Source organism: Patagioenas fasciata, chromosome Z (genome assembly GCF_037038585.1).
Source record: "Patagioenas fasciata isolate bPatFas1 chromosome Z, bPatFas1.hap1, whole genome shotgun sequence".
NCBI lineage: Eukaryota > Metazoa > Chordata > Aves > Columbiformes > Columbidae > Patagioenas > Patagioenas fasciata.
In genome coordinates, this window is record NC_092560.1 from 64725019 (window position 1) to 64738745 (window position 13727).

Below are 13727 nucleotides of genomic sequence, written 5' to 3' on the forward strand. Positions count from 1 at the left end.
GCAGCAATTTACAGCACAGAGTGGTGTTACACAACAGCTTTTGAAAGCAAATGTAAAAAAGCGTCTTTTGTTAACTAAAACTCTAAGGGGAGTTAATTGGTGAAGAATATATTTTCTTGAATGGGAATTTGAACCTAACGGTAGGGAGTAGCACCCTTTATGAAGAATAAAGTTGTCAGATCTCAGTATATGTCTACTACTATATGTCTACTACTATATGTCTTACACAATGCTGAAAAGCAGAATATGTTAGTCCCTGTGGAGGGTTACATTAATGCAATGATACTTACTTAAATGTTCAAGATAATTTACTCAGATCTAACTTGATTATATGTGGATGATACTGATACTGACAGGTAGACACACCCTTAATTTTGTATTTCAGATGCAGGAAGCTCAAATGTGATATTGCAACAGTATAAATCACAGGTAAATTTGTTGAGGTGAAGAAGTGTTTTGTGGTTTAAAGCAGGGTGTTTTATAACACTCAAGTCTTTAGGAAGGTGCACTCACTGAAGCCATGCATCACCAGACTTCATGAACAGTGTGGAGGGGGATAGTGCAGCTGTTGAATAGTGTGATGTAATATCTGATTTTGCAAACAAATTCTAAGCCCAGTTACAGATGATTTTTTTTTTTAAAAAAAAAGCATAGTAACTTCTTTAAATGGTTTTATAATTCTTTTAAGACTGATTTAAAATGTTTCCTTTCTAAAACAAACTTGCATGTTTCTTTGTCTCTTCTACAGTATTATCTAGGTTCTTCAAGAATTAATTCTTTCAGTCCTCCTTTCAAGCTTCCTGATGCATAATGGAATATATAAATTCATGACAAATATAGAGAAGTATTGGTGTAAAATGTTGTGAAGTTTTATTTGCAGAGGAGATGTTTCTATTATAATATTTAACCTGAAATTCTCGTTAAAGCAGTTGGGAAGCTAGGGCATTCATTCTCATGGGTTTTTGGAGGATCAGGATTAGGTTCTTGCTTTCTTTCAGCTGAGCAGAAACTTTAACTGCAGTATTCTATGCCCCAGTTGATTTATCTTACCCACTAGAATAAAATAACTATGATAACTTTTTTTTTTCCCAGCTTGAAATAAGCCTGAATAGCTACTACAGACTTGTTAAATCTCATGTCACCAAGTAGTTAATTAGTGCTCATATTTAATATTTATAAAAAATGAAATAGTTTAATTTCTTTTGTCAATAGTCCCACTCTTCATAAATAATACAGTATTAACTGTAGCAGGGATCTCTGGCTGTTCAGCACTGTAGATTAATATTTTTGCTGATGGATTATGTTTTGCCTTTTGGTCTCTGGTTCAATTAATTTTTAATAACTATACAAAGGGTGATAAATCAGACAGGCTGAGTTGAAATACAGAAGTTGAAACTTGTCTGTCGCTCAGTAGTAGTGGCATTGGTTGGGGTCTGAGAGATTATCTGAGGGTATCTGGAATTTTTAAGGGCCAGTCCTAATTTAATCATGCAAAATTCTGATGGAGATCATGAGAGGGTCTTCTAAAAAGAGGTAAAGAACGGACATGCTGAATTACCTGTGTCTGACTTCATTTCTGCAGGTACATCCTGTGGCAGCCAGTGAGTGGCACAGGAAGGAAAATGTAACTGATTTATGGATGGAAGATTGGTTCACTGTTGTACTATAGAAAATGAACTGCAATGGGCTCTACAAATCTCAAGATGAGACAGATTCCTTTGTAAAGTTTCTAGAAATGAGGTAAGCTAGTGAAAGGACCCAGAGATGTATTAAAATCATGGAATATTACAGAAGTAGAACAAGCACTGTTGTGAACCTTTGGGAGGAACAGAGAAGAAAGCAGGAAAATCTGTTTTTTAAAATTGCACTCAAGTGGAATTTAGGAATTGCTACAAAAGAAAGCAGACCAGAAAGCCTGGGACACAGAAATAGACATGACTGGGAGATTCGATGCCTGATAGAAACAGCCACTCTAAATCTTGGAATATGGAAGCTAAGAGGCAACCAGGAGAAGTTTCTGCACATCTTTATTCTGGGAAAAGATTGCTAATGCATAGTGAGGAGTAGTTTCATTTTTCTTACTGCTGTGGAAAGGAGTACAAAAGGATTGTATCAGGGCAATACGGAATTGTTGAATCTCAGTTCTTTGAGGGAGAAATGTGCCTGAATTGTGCCCAAAGAAACAGCGACAGGCATTCCAGGGTGCCTTACATTCAAGTGTTCATATAGATGGAGTAAGGCATCATCACAAGATGGAATTACTAAGAAAAAGATTGAGGCAATTATTTCACTGCAGACAGGAACTTCGTAGTTGAGGCACTTACTGTAGCAAGGGAGTCTTGCATTCAAGTTCTTGATCCGAATCAAGGAACAGAAGGTCTTGAGACTCTATTTTCTATAACCAACTATTGTGCTGTTTGAATATTTAGGAAAATGTGTTTTCTTGAACAGGACAAACTTGTAATGATCTTTGTTTTCCTTCTCCTGGCAACAGAAATTGTGACTGTGTGCCAGGATGAGAAGGAGACTTTTCTTCTGCCCAGGCTTAATTACAGCATCTGATGGTGTTGTTCTTGTACAGTGTTTTCTTCTTTTAGAATTGGAAACTGCATATGGAATTAAGGAAGAAATTTTCACTTGATTTTGGAGATAAAGGTGTATTGTGACTTGCAGGTGTGAGCAGACACACAGCCTAGCAGTGAACTGTGTATTTAAGATATTTAAGTTCTCTGCAGAGAGGGCTGATGTAGATCAGGTGAAGCATTTTGCTAACACAGCTAGAGTCTTTCTGGTGTCCTGACTGGACGTAAAATATGTATCTTCATAGCACTACCTTTTGCCTTCAGACAAATGTAACTGTACCCTCAGTGGGCTTGTTGAGCAAAAGGTTGGAACAACAGCTAACTTTCTTGTTGGGAGCTAATTTTTCATCAATGTCTGAAAGCTGAATTGTATCAAAGAGCAATGAAGGCTCTTCTGCCAGAGAATCTCACTGCTCTACATCTATTAACATCTGTTTATCCTGTAGCAGAACTCCAGTCTGAGTTCCATTCCCCAGCAACCCAAAATACAGCTCTAAATGCACTAGTGCCAAAGTCTTGAAACACAGGTCTTTGCAGTACACAACCTGGCAGGTCAAAATGCAATGAAATGCACTGTTCACTGTCACTGCTGAGCAGATCCTGGAAACCGAGGAGTGATGAACGCTTGATTGATGTTTCCTGGCTCCGGTAAAAATTAATTAGCCAGTTCAGACTAGAATTCAGGACTGCTCCAAAAGGAGGACAAAAGCAGCTTTTTTCCTGCCTTTTCCTGTTCCTGCCATGCAGGGTCAGCTGAGCAGCAGCACCCTGAGCTGAGTTACTAGCTATTGCCAGAAACCTGGAATAGTGGAGGAAAGAATTATTCTGGAGTTAGACACTGATCTCAAGTGGAAGGGATATCTGTCACCTTTTGACTGAAAACTGCAGTTTCTTGTGGATGCAAGAGATGGAGCTGAGGCAACATCAGTGCCTAGCATTGGAGATTTATGATACAGTATGATTAGAAGCATAATTACTTTAGGATAAGAAACTTTAATGTGCCCGCCACTTTCTTTGTTGAAGTTTGGTCTGTTATTTGTTGTGAAGTAAGAAAGGATATTCACCTTGAATGCGTGTCAGCTAAAGAGTACTTCCATGATGCATTACTTTTAATACCAAATCTAAAGAATTTCCAGCCTTAAGCTTTTACTCCCTACCCCATCTTCTAATTCACTATCATTCTGTCATGCCAATACAGCTGTTTGTTTAGCCATAGTATAAACTGAATCACGGAGATGACTCAGGCTTTAAGAAAAATTATAGGTTTTTTTTTTTAGTACAGCCCTTTCTGTGGTTGCTTCACAGACCCATAAGCAGCTATATCAACTCAACAGATTAAGAAGAAAATTGCAGCATGGGAAGGGCAGTAAGTTTAGTTAGGTAGGCTTCCTGAGGTAGCTGTACTGGTGTACGTCAGTGTATTGTAGAATTACACCCCTAGCATTTGGAGGAGAGTTCACCATAACCTACACTCTTTGTGCAGAGTCTGAGCTGAGGACTGTGACCCTATTAGGCGGGGAAGAGCTGCCTTCATCTTGACCACTGATAATGGGTGGTACTTGACTCAGACTTGAAATGCCAAGGTTCTTTATACAAGAAATCACACCTTTTATGTGCTACGCATCCGAAGTCGGGTAAATGTGGTCTAGAATCCATGGACTAGATTCCTTGAGTAGATCATTTTCACTGGCTCTGTAGAACTTGGTCCTGCCATGCCCCCCCCCAGTAAATTCTTTCTACCAGACCTTAAGGCTTTCTGTTTCTGACTGTGGGAATAGTTGCCACTTAAGGACCAACATCATGTTGACAGATTTTTTACTTCTCAGACTTTGCTTATGTTGTCCTGTTGCGTGGAGATCCTGCTGCCACTTAACTGTAACATACTTGAGGAAAGTTACTGTTTGTCTATTTTGCTTTGATTTTAATCCTTTTAGGAAAATCTCTCTTTGATTCCCACAAACAGCTAACATGTTAACTAACCTCAGCTCACACGTGTGGCTGTTTTCTGTGATTGTGAGGTGCAGTAGCTGAGCCACAGGTGGCCTGAGCTTGGAAGTTCTTCAGTTGTGTGATGGGCTCTTTTTACAACTCCTGCCTAGTAATTCTGTGAAAGTCTGGGTCTGTCATCACCGCTGTACTTGGATTTGTAGCCTGAGCTGTCTTTGTTCAAACAGGCATAAGGGAAATTTCTTGCAGGTAATAAGCAGTACCCATGAGTACATGAAAAATACCTTTACTTCATTTCCACTCTTAAGTTTTGCTTTTCAGCTAATTGCTGTTACCAGACTTCTTACTAGGTTCATCAGGTCAGTGATTAGGTAGTGCCAGCCTTGATGGCAACAAAGAAGAGCTAGACCTATTTCAATAATCCTTTGACAGCGGTCAATAAAGTGCTAGTTTTCCATTAGCTTTTACACTGTCACATTGATGTTAACTTTTAGCTAGGTTCTCATACCTGAATCAAAACTCCACAGAGATTATTCTTAGTGTTTGCCTGAAGCAAAGGTACTTTAAACAGATTTGGTTTGAGTGTAATTGCGTAAGAGTTTAAGCCATCTGCACCTCCTCCCTTCTTCTTTGTCTGATGTTCGTTTGATTTGTTCAATGAGCTAAGATAAAAAATAGCTCTACAAAAAGAAAAATGATTGGTTTTAGTTCCTTGAACTGATGATTCATTGCAGGTTCTGATAAGTACTGGAAATGATGCTGCAGACAAGGCAGGAATATCTGGAGTATTTTGGGCAGGGCTGATGAAATTAGTTCGTGGTATCATAGTAGTATGCCATATAAGCTGACTTAACTGCTCAGTATCATCAAAAAAGACTAAAATAAAAATATTATCTACTACAAATTGTGATTTTTTTTTTGTAGGTTGACATCTGTAATTTTTAAATAGGTTGGAGGTTGTTCTAACAATCTCTGTATATAAGGAAGTTTATTTTGAAGACAGAAGATGCATTCTAGCTATGCTGACCCCCTTTTCTCTTTTACAGTTGGAGTAACTCTGCGGCTTAAAATCCTATGCCATGTTTTGGTTTATATATCATATCATGTTCAGCGCTTTTGGTATTTTCCTCTGTTCTAACCCATATAAGGAAAAAGTTAGTATTATATTGAGTTTTATGAGAATACCTTCAGACTGATATAACTAGAACGACTGCCTCTCCCTTGCTCACAGTGTGTAAAATCCAGTTGCTTTCCAGACTAACAATACTGTTGTGTTGACAGAATGAAATAAACACCTATATTGTTTAATCAGTCTTTTAAATGTTGAGCAGTCAGTGTCACATGACTGATGACTGGCCCCTCATTAACTCCCACATAAACTGCCCCATGGGGAAAATTAAAGTGATTAAATGAAGGAATAATGAGTTTATTTAATAATTTTTAATTTCAGCTAGCTAATTTTAGTGGTGTTAAACTTACATGCTTTCCTTTACTAATCCAGTTCACAACCTGCTGATGTAGGCACTTGTGAAGGTTAAAAAAGAAACCTTTTTGTAAATCAGTGCCATAGTAAAGACCGTTTAGTGGTGTTTGATATAGCACTGGTGGATTAAAAACTGCCTCCAGTCTCCTTGGTTCTGCTGCTTTCCCCATGGAGACCTTCCCATGTTTAGTTTAGTGGGAGGCTAATTTCCTATCCATTCTGAAACTCAGGTCCAGATGTCCTTGTCTGCAGAATGGTTTGTTAATCCCACTAAACTCCAGAGTATCTTAAGAGTTAGCTCTTGGCTACTGCCCTCGCCCAAGGGCTGCACGAGCATTTCCCAGTGCTTGGAACATGAACAGGCTGCAGAGCAGCAACACGTGTGTCATTGCAGCCACTGGCCTGCCAAGCTCAGTGTTCCACATGGGGCAGATGACCTGCATTACCCCTCCACCTGCTGTCACCCGCTGCTTTGGCCTTTCGATGTGCTGAAGAGACTTGCCTCTAGAAGTCAGGGTGTTTTTCCTTAAAGAACATACTAATGCAAGCATCCCGGAGTGTTTTACAAAGCAGATATCTGACCATGTAAAACATAAGCTGAAATCTATTTATGTTACTTGCACTGAAGTTGTCTTCTCTGTTGTCTAAAATAGACCCCTGAAGTTAAAAATATATAGGCAAGACACTGTTAGTTTTACAGTCAAGCAAAGAGTCTGTTTCTTTGTTTATCTAGTTGAACAATTCCACAGTCAAGGCACATGATACACTGAACTACATCGTTGCACCAAACAATTAAGATTGCAGGTGCATGGAGAGTGCAGTTTGTTCAAAAGTTCAGTTAAAGCCGAGCATAGAGATCCCCTGAAGAAATACTAAAATAACGCTGATTTACAGGTGTGTTTTCTGCTAGAAAACTATTAACTAATGTAGTCAGTTGATTTCTAAAACTTAAAAATAGCAGTCAACAAGGATAAATTTAGGTGGCCAGCCTGTCAAAAGAGTGAATATTTAAACAGCTACATTGTTCTTTAAAAAATATATCATGGTTACTTTCAAAGGCCAACTCTAAGGATTGATCTTGTTGTGCTAGTTCTTTAGAAAAATCATTATATTGTGAATATTTTTCTTTGGTTGTATAATTTTCCACAAAGTATTTTCTTCTGAATGTAGATATGTCAGATTTTTTAATAGACAAAGGGCTTTACACAGGTTTTTTAAGAGGGCTCAGTACTAGTACAGTTTCATCTTGTTGATGTCCTTGAGTGTTTTTCTTTGTTTCAAATATACACTGAAGTTTCTGTATAAGAATTGTATCCTCTAATCTTCTCAGCTCCCACAGAAAATGAGCATGGTCAAGCAGGCAGAAGGCATTAAGTATATATGTTGTTCTGTTGAGTTCAGTGTAACAACACAGACAAGCAAAATCGTTTTCTGTCAGAAGCAGGCTTTTCAGGATCAGAATAGGTCACAGAATAGCTGAAATTTAGATTTCATCATTTGGTTCTGAATTTGATTTTGTTAACCACAGCAAATCCAAAACACAAAAGAACACCAAAGCTCTTCTTGAGCTATACAGACCATTTTAAATCCCAAAGCAAGATATCTTTGTAAGGGTACATGAAGGTCTGAGTTAATTTTCTCTTCAGAGTTCTGTTTAAAAGATCCTTCAAAAATTGATTTAAACACACTAAATATCCAAAGGTAATAGTGTTTATTTAAAGGTCTTTCCATTTGCTTCTGCATGATTATTTTCATTCTTGATGATGAAAGAAATAATGAAATCACTACATAGTAAAGTGGCCAACAATTGTCATGCAGGTAAATAAGGAAGAGAAGAAGGTTATCATGTATGGCAGTGTGGGTCACACTGTAGCTCAGGGCCATTCATACAGTGCATTAAGCATAGTTAGATAGGTAGCTAGTAGCAAGGAATGGTCATTTTTACAGTCTGTATCACTGATTCTGAAAATTCCTGAGGCTTCAGAGAGGACAAGGAACTTGGGTACTGTCAGTTTGATGCTAACAAGAGATCTCAACAGGATTGCCTCCATAACAGGATAATTTTGTTTATAGGCTCTGTGTACACCCTTACAAAATGCATTATTGTATAGTCAATATGTTCCTACATTTTATGAATGCTGAAGAAATATAATGGTGCAGAGAAGATCCGCAGTATCTGAGAGGGAGATGAAGTCAGTATCTCAGTGTGAGCAGAATCAGAGACTCAGTCTGGTTATTCAGAAAGAATAGCTGACTTGATTAAATTGTAAGTAATTGTATAAAGAGAAGAAATACTAAAGGCCTTTAAATCTGGGGGTTAAAGTCATAGAAACTGATCACCAGAAGCTGAAAACAGTAAAACTTTACAATACCTCTTCAGTTCTGAGTATGGTTCTCCCTCCACACACGTTATCAGTGATAATGTCGAAGTAAGGACTCTGTGGTAGGCATCTATAGGGAGAAGCGAGCCATAAGCTGGAGATTAACACATTTTCTCTCTGTCAATTGACAGGAGAAAAGCCAGGACTCTGCACTTCAGCCAGGAGACTGGGAGTCAAAGAAAGTTTCTGAAATCAGTGGATTCTGCTTGAGAACAGAGTCTGGTAAGATCACACTGTTACTTCCTACCCTTTTTCTGGACGATACATGTTGTCACAAATTATTTGGATAAATGGATTAAATGTGCTAGCCTCAGAAGTGCAAATAGTACTAGATGTTCTGATTTTTCCTTTTGTCCTTGAACCCTCTGTCTGCAAATAACTTGGGAATTACTTGGGTAACAAGAGCTTGGGTATGTGGAGTACTGAGATAGAATCCTGGTGCAAGATTCAGATTGGAAACTCAAGCCATGGGAAAACTACTGCTGACATAAAATTTCTGTTAGTGTAGGGCTACAGAATACTTCTGTATCGTGCTATTAGCAAAAATGTATGTAGTCTTTGAATTTGAGTTTTAAATGTAAGAAATGTAAGAAAAGAAATGTACTGCAAAAAAAGTAATTCCCCATGTTGTAAATTAAATCATGTACCCGCCCCACAGTTAAGTATTGGAATAAACAATGTACATGTTAGAAAACATCCACCAGGTTTTGTGCTTAATTCTTTGTTAAGAAGCAGACTAAGGATCGAGTCCACTTAAAAATAATATTTCCAACTCACTTTTATTTAAAGTCATGAAACACCCTATGGCTTTGAACTAGGTCTGTTGTTTCACTATTTTGGCTTTTTTCCTTTCAGCTAGACACATTTTTATGTCTATATGTGTATAAAATTTATTTCCAAGTATTTTCTTCAGGTTTATAAAATTATCTTGGACACGCAAATCCTGAAAGGCCATCTGAAAACCTTGTATTTCTTTAGAAACTAGTATCACCACAATAAAAAAAGTTATATTTTGACAATAATTTGCTCTCAAAAGAGCTGTGTGTGTTTGCTTGGCATGTTTGTTTTGATGTGAATGTGTGTAACTTCGTGGTTTTTTGTGAGAATTTTATTCCTTGAAGAAACAAACTTGACTTTATAACTTGAAACTGTATATGTGAGAAATAGGATATCTCAGTAAAAAATAAAAACATTTGCTTTTAAATTGCAGAACATTTTTGGAGCAGCTGAAATGATGAATTGACAAACATATGGGCTAAAGCAAATCTTCGTAAGACAATACCAGGATATAAATTTAAAGATCTGAGAACCACAAAACCAAGGGTGTTTCAGGCACAGTGACAGAAAGCCAGGCTGCTAATACAAAACATACTGCCCATGGATCTGAGAACACTGCCCCAAATTGCTAACACACAGCCACACAGAGTTGGGTTTCAACATTGTTCTTAATTTCATAAACTCTTACAGATTTCAGTGGATGTTTAACTTTTTCTCCAGCATTGATTTGTGCAGTTATAAATCACTTGATATTTTTGTTTTTTTCAAGGTTTCACACAAGATTACTTTTTATGAATTGTTTGTTGAGTTCATAAGTAACCTACTATTGTCAATGGATGTGGAATCTCCATCACATAGCTATATGGAAACAGTGTCAGAAAGCAGAGCATGTAATTACAAAGTCTGATCGTTCTCAGATATTACGAGCTGACTCAAAATGTTGTGTATATAGAATCTATATTAAAAGGGAGGTTGGGAGAAAGAGGTGCAGGCAGCTATGCACTGGTCAAAGTAATTTAAAAAAAACCACAGAACTCTAGAACAGTTTTTTAAGGAAAAGATAAATACAGAAATAAAGGCAGAGCAGAATGAAATGCTGACGTAATTTGAGCTAGACTAACCTGATGCCTTTCTAGGTAGAAGTGCAGTAAGTCTCATCTGACATCAATAAAGGTTATCCTTTTGTTGACACATAGAGAACTACGGGATTGGAAAGTGGGATTTAGTAAAGTGTTTGTAAGGCTGTACCTCAGTAGATAATAACACTAGTAATGAAATCAAAACTTCTCTGTAGCAGAGCATTAACTTTTAAATTCCTCAGGGTAAGTGTTGGATCTGAATCTTTAATACTTGTTTTAATCACTTGGACACAAAAACTAGGGATATGATGATGAAATTTACTGGTTATGCAAAGTACACTATCAAAGTGCTATTAGGGAAGAACTAGGTGACCTTTAAAATCACAGTAATGTAAACAGGATGAAATTCAGTAGTACAAAATGCAAATCCAAATGGAAGGGGATGCAAGGAGTGAGAGTGAAACAATAACAAAAAATAGTGTTTCAGCCAAAATCTCATTAGTTGGGAACTCAGGCAAGTTACTTTGGCAAGTACAGTTCTAAGAGCCTCGGCCTACATTAGATGAATTATTTTTAGCAGAATTGGAGGAGCATCAATGATGTTACACAATGTTCTAGTGAACAAATCAAAATAATTTCTGAAGGTCTACTCATTCACGTTCAGGAAACAGGAATTAAAGTTGGAGCACATGCAAAGAAACACTATTCCTCTTACTATTAGCCATTCTTACAAGAAGATACCCCAAAAAGAATGTGTTTACCCTGGCAAAAAGCCCGAGAAAGAATAAAATCATAGAATCATGAAATGGTTTTGGTTGGCAGGGACCTTTAATGATCATCTAGTTCCAACAGCCCTGCCATGGCCAGGCACATCTTTCACAAGATCAGGTTGCTCAAAGCCCCGTCCAACTGTCTGCTCTCTGAGAGCACATATTGTGTCTCTCCATAACATGCTGTACAGTGGAGGAAGAATGCCAACGGGAGGCTGTAACACTAAGGTCAGAGAGGAAAAGAAAATGCAAAGGTCTTTTAACTGTCTGAGCCACAAAAACAAGTAAATGTAAAATAGAGGAAGAAACAAGTGGAAGATGATTCTTTTCCACTGAAGCAATCAAAGGCTGGATCACCTCCCAGTAAGAACACTCAATGCCAAAGAAGCAGCTAATTTTAAATTGTATCTTGACTAGTTCATTAACAGAGTTATGCAATATTGTTATTCATAATAGCGGGTGGCTTAGCTGCATCAGGTGGTTTCTTCCAGCCTCTGCTGCCAATTGTTGCCTCTGTGAGGGTGGATCTGTAAAGAATTCTGTAGAATTACTCTGACAGATCGCAGGTATAATGCAAATGTACCTTAACTCAAAATGTTTATTTTTGAGGCTGAATGTGATGCTGGTGTCAGGTCTTTGGAACTGCCTCGTTCAGCTGTTATTTCAGTTGCTTGCAGCACATAGCAGGTCTTGGAAGTGATCAGAGCTGGTTCATGTGTGCAAGCATATTAGATTTTCTCATTCTTGAGCTTCTGATGGATCAGTGTCGAGGGTTAAGATTGCGGGGTGACAATCAAACCCTGGCAGATGTATTGTTAACCTCCTCTCCCCCCAACTTCCCCCTTTTGCCCCTCCCTCCCCCCCCTTCCCACTCAGGACAGGCGATCGGGAGGAAAAGAAGGACAGAGAGAAGAGAGTTGGAAAAATCAAAGATGTTTTACTAATGCTACTAATAAGAATAGAGGAAATAATACAAAATATACAAAACCAATCTTGTAAGTCTCAGCAACTGCAGAGGCAGCACCCAAAGTCCTGGATTGGACTCTGCAGCCAACCGGAGCTGGATTCAGTCTCTCACTAGGCCTCAGTTCGCAGGGACGACCAGCAAGGTCCTCTCCTAATGTCAGCCATGAGGAAAAAAGGGCAAAAGGGCAAAAGGGACGAGATCCTCGTGATCTCCCACTTTTATATGAAGTATTCACGCGAATGGAATGTTATACACCGTTGGTCAGTCTCTCGGTCATCAGTTTCCCGTTGCCCCTCTCGCGAGATGTCCATCCGTGCTTATCAATAAGTTTGCATTCCATTGCTAGGTTTAACCAAAACATGTGTTGGGTTCTCCAGGAAAATGCAGCTAACATGAAGGCTTTAGCTGACAGGCAAATTCACTAAAAGAGAAACTTGTTTTTAACAAAACCAGGACAATCAGTTAAGAAGGTGAAAGGCTTAATTATGCCTTTGTAAACTTAAGGTGCTGCCTGTGGTGGGAAGTGCTTTATGCACACTGCGGAGGCCGTGTTCCCCTCAAACTTTGCAGATACGATCTCTGGGCAGCACCAGCAGGACAGGTCTGGCCGATGTTCCCTCAGCTTTCCTGACCATCCTTCCCAACGTGTGCGAGTGAAGGGAGTTCCTTGGAAAAGATGAAGAGGAATAATCCCACCTTCCAGACACATCTTCAGAGTCACTGTTGCCTGTGTTAGTGGTAACTGTTACTCAGTTTATAAAGCCTTATTTTGTTGACCTCCTTTAGATTAATACAGGTTACCAAATCGGTAAGTGGGGCAAGTGCTTTTTTTTCTACAAATAATTGCTTTCCTTCCACGTATATAACCACTGCTAACAGTTTGGGGAGCTTTGCTTAGGCAACATGCGTATTTAACTGCCAAAGTAGATTAAGCAACATGAAGAACTTCTGTGCGTGTTTCTGTAGCTCAGCTCTGTACAACGGAGATTAACTTTTAACATGGTTCTCTTAGTTTCTTGCCCCATTTTTTTATCAGGCATCCAGTAACATACCGGATTGTGTCCAGCACTGTGGAATCCTGTAATACATACTCAAGTGGCAGAAGTAATTACATAAACACTTCTGGTGTTTATGCACTTCCCACAGACCTCTTGGAGCCCTTGTGTAATAATTTGTGTTTAGTAAGAAAAATTATAAGCATTAATCCTGAAAATGTATCAAGACCCTGTAGTTTGGTGGGTCAGGCAGCTTGCCTGGGTTCTGCAGAATTCAACTTGACATTTTTTGGCATTGACAAGTTCAGGAAGCGTTGGGTAAGCATATCAAGTCTGGCTGGGATGGAGTTAACTTTCCCCATAGCAGCCCTCATAGTGCTGTGATTCGTATTTGTAGCCAGAAAGGTGTTGATAACACACCGGTGTTTTGGCCACTTCTGAGCAGTGCTCACAGAGCATCAGGGCTGTCTCTCCAAACACCCCCTCCAAAGGCCAGTAGGCTGGGTGTATGCAAGAGTCTGGGAGGGGAGCTGATCAAAGCTGCCCAAAGAGATATTTCATACCATATGATGTGTACTCAGCAATACAAGCTAAGAGAAAGGAGAAGAGGAGGGTGCATTCATTACTAGGACTTTGTCTTCTAGATCAACTGTTAGACATATTGAGGACGTACTTCCCAGGAAGAGGCTGAATGTCACCTGCTGGTGGGAAGTAGAGAATTAATCTTTTTGTTTTCTTTTGCTTCC

At 38.7% G+C, this 13727-nt stretch overlaps 1 protein-coding gene across 14 annotated transcripts in view; it reads left to right on the top strand.

Annotated features, from left to right (window-relative positions):
- The window catches only part of PRLR (prolactin receptor), a 153048-nt gene that overhangs the window by 80606 nt on the left and 58715 nt on the right, over positions 1–13727 (top strand). For 10 of the 14 annotated variants that reach the window (XM_071802265.1, XM_071802266.1, XM_071802274.1 and 7 more), the window contains 2 exons: positions 1583–1740; positions 8525–8615. The gene's annotated coding sequence lies outside the window, so the exon portion shown is untranslated. The remainder of the gene's footprint in view (positions 1–1582; positions 1741–8524; positions 8616–13727) is intronic. The other 4 variants (XM_071802269.1, XM_071802271.1, XM_071802278.1 and 1 more) reach the window with 1 other exon arrangement.